Source organism: Hordeum vulgare, chromosome 6H (genome assembly GCF_904849725.1).
Source record: "Hordeum vulgare subsp. vulgare chromosome 6H, MorexV3_pseudomolecules_assembly, whole genome shotgun sequence".
Classification (NCBI taxonomy): domain Eukaryota; kingdom Viridiplantae; phylum Streptophyta; class Magnoliopsida; order Poales; family Poaceae; genus Hordeum; species Hordeum vulgare.
In genome coordinates this window covers 228,989,896-229,000,001 of record NC_058523.1, presented here as the reverse complement: position 1 = coordinate 229,000,001, position 10,106 = coordinate 228,989,896, and positions in this window count along the sequence as shown.

Sequence of the window (10,106 nt, the reverse complement as noted above, 5' to 3'; positions counted from 1 at the left end):
GAGAAAACCCAAAAAGATTTTCCTTTCTTCTTTTGCTTGTTGGGAGCTTTCCCGTGTAAATAGTTTTATTTTCCTTTGGGTCAAGGTAGAAGATATTGGTTACAATGTTTAGTGGCTCTTGCATGCATACCTTTTTAGCTTTCAAAGAGCCATATTACTTTGTCTTCTCCTTTGTGTTTGCCTGCAGATTCCAGCATTAGTCCAATGCACGAGAACTCTTATTATTGTTCACATCGTTCGATCGTGCAAGTGAAAGGCAATAATGATGATATATGATGAAGTGACTGAGACTGGAAAAGCTGGTATGAACTCTATCTATTTTGTTTTTGTAAATATGACTAGCTTGTCGTCCAATATTCAGCTTTGTTGTGAGAGAACCATGTTTGCAATGACAACTTAGAGATCATAGTTTCTGATGCCATGTTTAATTAGCTGAGAGCTTATAATGGTTTGTCTTGAATGCCAACATAGATTTTGAGATGACTATGATGTAGTATGATAGGATGGTATTTTCCTTTTAATGATTCAAGTGGCTTGACTTGGCGCATGTTCATGCATGTAGTTGAAACAAAATCAATATAGCCTCTATGATGTTCGTATTCGTGGTGATTTATATCCTGCTCATGCTTGCACTCAATGTTAGTCAATTTCATTGCATCTTGATGACTGTTGTCGCTCTCTAGTTGGTCGCTTCCCAGTCTTTTGCTAGCCTTCACTTGTACTAAGCGGAATACTGCTTGTGCATCCACTTCCATAAACCCAAAAGTTTTTCCATGAGAGGCCACCATACCTACCTATTTGCGGTATCTACCTGCCGTTCCAAGTAAATTTGCATGTGCCATTCTCTAAACCTTCAAGAAATAATCTGTTTTGCATGCCCGAACTGCTCATGTGGTGACAGGGGGCTATTGATATCTTCCATGTTAGGCATGTTATCCTCGACATGTGTTTATTCACTGTCATTCACGAGAAAGGGGCCGGTAATGGGAATGCCGAGTTCCACGCTTAAATCGTAAACATAACTGTAAAACAAGACCCCCCCGGATTGATGTTAGTATGGACGGTACCCGAGGATTCGGCTAGCCGTGGAGTGTGATTGATTGGTGGTGGGGGAGTTAAAACTTTACTTTTCTGTTTGGGAACCGCCTATAGCATGAGTAGCATGGAAGATATTGAGAGCTCTTGGTCATTGCATTGACAATGAAAGCATGCCACCCAAAATTATTATCTCTGTTTTCAAAGCTTGAGCTCTGGCACCTCTGCAAATCAATGCTTCCCTCTGCGAAGGGCCTGTCTATTTATTTTCCTGTTGAGTCATCCTCCTCTTGTATAAGCACCAATTAGAGAGCACCTTTGTCATTTTTATGCTTTGCTTTTGATTGATATTGAGTATGACTATGACTGTATCTTCGTTGCTATGAATTACAATGTTTACTCAACCCTTGATCTTTGAAAGTGCTCTGCATTTATGTTTTGCGGTCTCAGAAAGAGCTAGCGAGATACCACATATTCATATTGCTTCATGCTTGTTTTGATTGAATTGTTGGTATCTGAAACTCATTATTATTTGCTCGCTAGCTGATTATGCCATTGATATTAGTTTACCGTGAGACCTTTCTGTCACTTGCTTATGTGGTTAACTTGTGATCTTGCTGAAATTCTGGTTATGAGTTAGACATAGTTGTAACAACAAGATCAAACAGAGTTTGTCAAAGTTTTACTTTCTCTTTCAGTTTGTCAACTAAGTTGCTTGAGGACAAGCAAGGTTTTAAGCTTGGGGGAGTTGATACGCCTCCATCGTATCTACTTTTCCAAACTCTTTTGCCCTTGTTTTGGACTCTAATTTGCATGATTTGTATGGAACTAACCCGGACTGATGCTGTTTTCAGCAGAATTGCCATGGTGTTGATTTTGTGCAGAAAGGAAAGTTCTCGGAACGTCCTAAAAATTTACGGAGAATATTTCTAGAAAATATGAAAAATACCTGCGCAAAGATCCACCGGAGGGGATGGGCCTGTGGGCCACAAGCGCTGTAGCTGCCGCCCCTGGTGGCGGGTACCAAGCTTGTGGGGCCCACGTGGCTCTGCCGCCCCTAAACCCAGCTCTATAAATTCACTTTTGTCCCAGAAAAAATCAAGAGAGAATATTTCATCGCATTTGCGATACGGAGGTGCCGACACATCCTGTTCTTCATCTGGAGGGCAGATCTGGAGTCCGTTTTGGGTTCCGGAGAGGGGAAATCGTCGCCATCGTCATCATCAACCTTCTTCCCTCTCCAATTCCATGAAGCTCTTCATCGTTCGTGAGTAATCTATTCGCAGGCTCGCTGGGCGGTGATGAGTAGGATGAGATCTATCAGGTAATCGAGTTAGTTTTGACTGGGATTGATCCCTATTATCCACTATGTTGTGAGATTGATGTTGCTACTACTTTGCCATGCTTAATGCTTGTCACTAGGGCCCGAGTGCCATGATTTCAGATCTGAAATTATTATGTTGTCACCAATATATGTGCGTTTTAGATCCGATCTTGCAAGTTGTAGTTACCTACTATGTGTTACGACCCGGCAACCCCGGAGTGACAATAACAGGAACCACTCCCGGTGATGACCATAGTTTGAGGAGTTCATGTGTTCATCAAGTGCTAATGCGTTGTTCCGGTTCTTTATTAAGAGGAGAACCTTAATATCCCGTAGTATCCTTTTGGACCCCGCTGCCACGGGAGGGATGTACAATAGATGTCATGCAAGTTCTTTTCCCTAAGCACGTATGACGACACACAGAATGCATGCCTACATCACATTGACGAATGGGAGCTAGCCACATATCTCTCCGTGTTATAACTGTTGCATGATGAATATCATCCAAACAAATCACCGACCCATTGCCTACGAGTTTGTCCCACTTCTACTGTTACTTGTTTTGCTGTGCTGTTGTTACTACTGTTGCTGCTGCTGTTACTTGCTTTGCTCTGCTGCTACTTGCTACTGCTGTTACTTGCTACTGCTGGCACTACTGCTGTTCCTTGCCACTATTTTTACTCGTTACACTGCTGCTACCTGCTACAATACTTTTTCTCGCACCGTTGTCGGGAAAGAATATTTCCCGTCCACGAGCAACTTCTGACGCCATTGGTACAACAACTAGGAATAGTTTGCCGTCAACAGATCATTTCTGGCACCGTTGTTATCATACTACTTTGCTACTGATACTTTGCTTGCAGATACTAAACTTTTAGGTGCGGTTGAATCTGACACATTCAGCTGCTAATACTTGAGTGTATCCTTTCACTTCCTGTCGGGCGAACCAACAAATTTGGGTTGAATACCCTACCCTCGAAAACTGTCGAGAACCCACGCGCTGGTGGGCCATTGCAAGACAATTGCTAATTTTGGAGCAACTGGGAGCAGTTCTGGCTCCGTTGCCATGGAGGCATCAAGTGAGGAACACGTCAACAACATTTTTCTAGTGTCGTTGCCGGGGACTGCTAGCACTTATGCTTTCACTTTGTTAGCTGGTGTTCACACTTTTCCACTGTATCATCCATGCTAGTTTATTTTCTTTTTCTCGTTTTCTTTTCGTGTGTGTGTCTAGTTTGAGAAAAAACCAAAAAGATTTTCTTTTTCTTCTTTTGCTTGTTGGGAGCTTTCCCATGTAGATAGTTTTCTTTTTCTTTGGGTCAAGGTAGAAGATATTGGTTACAATGTTTAGTGGCTCTTGCATGCATACCTGTTTAGCTTTCAAAGAGCCATATTACTTTGTCTTCTCCTTTGTGTTTGCCTGTAGATTCCAGCTTTAGTCCAATGCACGAGAACACTTATTATTGTTCACATCGTTCTGTCGTGCAAGTGAAAGGCAATAATGACGATATATGATGAAGTGATTGAGCCTGGAAAAGCTGGTATGAACTCGATCTATTTTGTTTTTGTAAATATGACTAGCTCATCATGCCTGATTCAGCTTTGTTGTGAGGGAAACATGTTTGCAATGACAATTTAGAGATCATAGTTCCTTATGCCATGCTTATTTAGCCAGGAGCTTATAATGGTTTGTCTTGGATGCCCACATGAATTTTGAGATGACTATGATGTAGTATGATAGGATGGTATCCTCCTTTGAATGATTCAAGTGGCTTGACTTGGCGCATGTTCACGCATGTAGTTGAAACAAAATCAACATAGCCTCTATGTTGTTCATGTTCATGGTGATTTATGTACTACTCATGCTTGCACTCAATGTTAGTTAATCTCAATGCTTTTTGATGACTGTTGTCGTTCTCTAGTTGGTCGCTTCCCAGTCTTTTGCTAGCCTTCACTTGTACTAAGCGGGAATACTGCTTGTGCATCCACGTCCATAAACCCATAGTTGTTCCATATGAGTCCAACATACGTACCTATGTGCGGTATCTACCTGCCGTTCCAAGTAAATTTGCATGTGCCACTCTATAAACCTTCAAGAAATAATCTATTTTGCATGCCCGAATCGCTCATGTGGCGACAGGGGGCTATTGGTATCTTCCATGCTAGGCGTGTTATCCTCGATATGTGTTTATTCACTATCATTCGCGAGAAAGGGGTCGGTAATTGGAATTCCCAGTTCCATGCTCAAATCGAAAAGATAATTGCAAACAAAACTCCCCCACGATTGATGTTGGTATGGACGGTACCCGAGGATTCGGCTACCCATGGAATGTGATTGATTGGTGGTGCGGGAGTCAAAACTTTACTTTTCTATTTGGGAACCGCCTATAGCATGTGTAGCGTGGAAGATGTTGACAACTCTTAGTCATTGCGTTGACAATGAAAGCATGCCACCCAAAATTACTATCTCTGTTTTCAAAGCTTGAGCTCTGGCACCTCTGCAAATCAATGCTTCCCTCTGCGAAGGGCCTGTCTATTTATGTTCCTGTTGAGTCATCCTCCTCTTACAAAAGCACCAATTAGAGAGCACCTCTGTCATTTTTATGCTTTGCTTTTAACTATGGTGAGTATGACTATGACTGGATCTTCATTGCCATGAATTACAATGTTTAGTCAGCCCTTGGTCTTCGAAGGTGTTCTGCATTTATGTTTTGCGGTCTCAGAAAGAGCTAGCGAGATACCATCTATTTGTACTGCTTCATGTTGTTTTGATTGAAGTGCTGACACTTGAGGCTTATTATTATTTGCTCGCTAGTTGATTATGCCACTGATATGAGTTTATCGTGAGACCTAGATGTCATTTGCTTATGTGGTTTGCTTGTGATCTTGCTGAAATTCTGGTTATGAGTTAGACATAGTTGCAACAACCAGATCAAACAGAGATCGTCAAAGTTTTTCTTTTGTCTCTTTCAATTTGTCAACTGAATTGCTTGAGGACAAGCAAGGCTTTAAGCTTGGGGGAGTTGATACGTCTCCGCCGTATCTACTTTTCCGAACTCTTTTGCCCTTGTTTTGGACTCTAATTTGCATGATTTGAATGTAACTAACCCGGACTTACGTTGTTTTCAGCAGAATTGCCATGGTGTTGTTTTTGGGCAGAAATAAAAGTTCTCGGAATGTCCTGAAAATTGACGGAGAATTGTTCTGGAATAAATGAAAAATGCCTACGCAAAGATCCACCGGAGGGGGTGTGCCAGTGGGCCACAAGCCCGTGGGCCGCGACCACCCCCCTAGGCCGCGCCGTGAGGGCTTGTGGGGTCCACGTGGCACCACCACCCCCAAACTCAGCTCTATATCTTCCGTCTCGCCTGGAAAAAAATCAGAGAGAAGGATTCATAGGCGCCGCCACCTCCTGTTCTGCATCTGGAGGGCAAATCTGGAGTCCATTTTGGGCTCCGGAGAGGGGAAATCGTCGCCATCGTCATCATCAACCTTCCTCTATCGACAATTCCATGATGCTCTTCATCGTTCATGAGTAATCTCATCGTAGGCTTCCTGGACGGTGATGAGTTGGATGAGATCTATCATTTAATCGCGTTAGTTTTGACAGGGATTGATCCCTAGTATCCACTATGTTCTGAGATTGATGTTGCTAGTACTTTTCCATGCTTAATGCTTGTCACTAGGGCCCGAGTGCCATGATTTCAGATCTGAACCTATTATGTTGTCGCCAATATATGTGTGTTTTAGATCCTATCTTGCAAGTTGTAGTCACCTCTATGTGTTATGACCCGACAACCCCAGAGTGACAATAGCCGGAACCACTCCCGGAGATGACCATAGTATGAGGAGTTCATGTATTCACCAAGTGTTAATGCGTTGGTATGGTTCTTTATTAAAAGGAGAACCTTAATATCCCGTAGTTTCCATTAGGACCCCGCTGCCACGGGAGGGATGGACAATAGATGTCATGCAAGTTCTTTTCCCTAAGCACGTATGACTACATACAGAATACATGCCTACATTAGATTGACGAACGGGAGCTAGTTACTTATCTCTCCGTGTTATAGCTGTTACATGATGAATCACATCCGGTATACTCATCCATCACCGATCCCCTGCCTACGAGTCTTTTAGTACTGGTCCTTGCTACTTTACTTTGTCTAGGCTTGTCCCTTGCTACAAAAGGGATTCGGCCACTTTGCTACTACTGTTGCTACTGCTGTTACTCTACTGCTGCTACTGCTGTTCCTTGCTACTTTGCTGTTACTTGTTGCAAGACCTTTTCCGACACCGTTGCCCGGGAAGAATAGTTCCCCGTCCACGTGCAACCTACTGGCGCCATTGATACAACAGTTAGGAATAGTCTCCCGTCAACAGATCTGTTTCTGACACCGTTGCTATCATACTACTTTGCTACTGATACTTTGCTTGCAGACACTAATCTTTCAGGTGTGGTTGAATCTGACAAACTCAGCTGCTAATACTTGAGAATATTCTTTCGCTTCCCCTTGAGGCGAATCAACAAATTTGGGTTGAATACTCTACCCTCGAAAACTGTTGCGATCCCCTACACTTGTGGGTTATCAAGAGGCCCACTGCTGCAGCCCCCAGACAAGCTCTTCGTCTCAGTATTTTTCAAAAATTCTAGAAAAAATCATACTTGATTTTCAGGACGTTCGGATAACTTTTAATTTTGGGGTACTTTTCTACCGGACGCTAAAACAGAAAATAGGGAAAACTAAACTAAATCTATCATTTTTCTTCTAAGCAACCGAAGGTGAAAGCTTGGAAGAGAGGTTCGTGACTCCTCGATTCATCCATCTCATGGTCATTGAAAGAAATCCATCAATGAGGTTGGTCAAGTCTCCTTGACAAACTTTTTCGAATCTCAAAAGAAGACGGAGAATTTTTGAATAGTCACTAGGTTACCTCAATGGGGATATGTATTTCCCCAATAAGCAAATCATAATTCATCTTGACAGGAGGTATATGGCATTCAAAGCTCCCAATAAGAATCGATGAAGTCTTTTCGATAGCATTGATGTAATGTACTCAATATTGTTTCTTCGGAAAGTGCACCGTATGCTCATTACCGTTGACATGGAAAGTGGCATTGCCTTTGTTGCAATCTATAGCAGCCCGTGCAGTGTTTAAAAAGGGTCTTCCGAGGATGACCGCCATGGCATCGTCCTCAGGAATATCCAAGATAACAAAGTCTGTTAAGATAGTGACATTAGCAATCACAAGAGGCACATCCTCGCAAATGCCGATAGGGAAAGTAGTTGATTTTTCAGCCATTTGCAGAGAGATTTCAGTGGGTGTCAACTTATCCAGTTCAAGTCTATGATAAAGAGAGAGAGGCATAACACTAACACCGGCTCCAAGATCGCATAAAGCAGTTCTCACGTAGTTACCTTTAATTGAGCAAGTTATAGTGGGCACACCGGGATCACCTAGTTTTTAGGAGTTCCACCCTTGAAGGTATAATTAGCGAGCATGGTGGAAATCTCAACCTCAGGTATCCTCCTCTTATTAGTAACAATATCTTTCATGTACTTAGCATACGGAGACATTTTGAGCATATCTGTCAAACGCATTTGCAGAAAGACAGGTCTGATCATTTCAACAAATCGCTCAAAATCCTCATCATCCTTTTTCTTGGATGGTTTGGGAGGAAAGGGCATGGGTTTCTGAACCCATGGTTCCCTTTCTTTACCATGCTTCCTAGCAGCAAAGTCATTCTTATCATATCTCTTAGTCTTAGGCTGTGGGTTATCAAGATCAACAGGTTCAATCTCCACATCCTTATCATTGCTAGGTTGAGCATCAACATGAACATCACCAGATTGTGTTTCAACGTCATAGACAGAGACATCGTTTGGACTCTCAGGGGTAACATCATCTGGGTTGCTAGCGTGCATGTTCCTATCATCTTTCTTCTTCTTTATAGGATGACTAGGTGCATCAGTGCTAACTCCTTGAGAATCTTGTTCAATTCTCTTAGGATGACCCTCAGGATACAAATGTTCCTGGGTCATTCTACCGCCTCTAGTAACAACTTTGACATAATTTTCATCCAACTCATTCAACAAGTCATTTTGAGCTTTAAGTAATTGTTCTACCTGAGTAGTAACCATAGAGGCATGTTTACTCAGAAGCTTAAGATCATTGACATTTCTGTCCACACAAGCACTTAAATGACTAAGCATATGAGCATTCTGTTCCAATTGTCTACTAACATAATCATTGAAGCTCTGTTGTTTGGCAACAAAGTTATCAAGTTCATTCAGACATAAGCTAGCAGGTTATCAAAAGGAATATCACTCTCATCAAACCTACTTAGAGAATTTACTTCTACTACGTGTATCGGGTTATCAAGACCATGGATCTCTTCGATAGGTGGTAGATTTTTGACATCTTCACATTTAATGCTTTTCTCTCGAGTAGATTTCTTAGCTTCTTGCATATCTTCAGGCTGAGGAATAGAATACCTATTTTATTCGGAGTTGGCTTAGGAGGTGGTTCGGGAATAGTCCAAGCATTCTCATTGCACAAGATGTTATTCGGAGTTGGCTTAGGAGGTGGTTCAGGATCTCAGCTTGCTCTACGGTTCGTTCCCTAAAAACACAACCATCACAACTATCTAGGTGGTCTTTGGAAGCATTGGTAAGTCCATTATAGAAGACATCAAGTATTTCGTTCTTCTCAAGAGGGTGATCAGGCAAAGCATTCAGTAGCTGGATGAGCCTCCCCCAAGCTTGTGGGAGACTCTGTTCCTCAGCTTGAGCAAAGTTGTATATTTCCTGCAAGGCAGATTGCTTCTTATGGGCAGGGAAATATTTCTCAGAGAAGTAGTAGACCATATCCTAGGGGCTACGCACACAACCAGGAGCAAGAGAAGTGAACCAGGTCTTAGCATCATCCTTTAGCGAGAAAGGAAACAGCCTGAGGATATAGTAGTGGCGGACCTTTTCCTCACTAGTGAATAGGGTGGCAATATCGTGCAGTTTGATAAGATGGGATACAACCGTTTCAGACTCATAACCGTGAAAAGGATCAGATTCGACCGAAGTGATTAACTTAGTGTCGACAGAGAATTCATAATCCTTATCGGTCACAAAGATAGGCTAAGTTGAAAACTTCGGTTCGTATTTCATCCCAGCGTTCCGAGATTTTTCTTTCCACTTGAGCAGTAGTTTCTCAACATCATAACTATCCTTACACGCAAGAAAGTCCTCAGCTATCTCTCCCTCCATAACATAACGTTCAGGCATAACACACATATCAGGCAATATAGCAGGTTCTACTTCAATAGTATTAGCAGTTTCAGAAGTATCATCACATCTAGCAGCAACTCTAGCAATTTGTGCATCAAGGAATGCACCTAGTGGCAAAGCAGTATCAAGCATATCATCATCAGGCAAAGCAGTATCAAGCATAGCATCATCATGCAAAGCAGTATCAGGCATAGCATCATCATGCAAAGCAGTATCAGGCATAGCATCATCAGGCAAATCAGTATCAGAGATAGCATCATGGGTAGCAGAAGTAGCATCATCAAGCACATGCGACATATCAAGATTTCTAGCAGGAGGTGATGTCGCAAACTTACTCATAACTGAAGGTGAATCAAGTGCAGAGCTAGATGGCAGTTACTTACCTGTCCTCGTAGTTGAGGGGAAGACTTTAGTTCTTGGATCTATCATTTTCCTCATAGTGACCAGCAGACATCTATCCCAAGTGA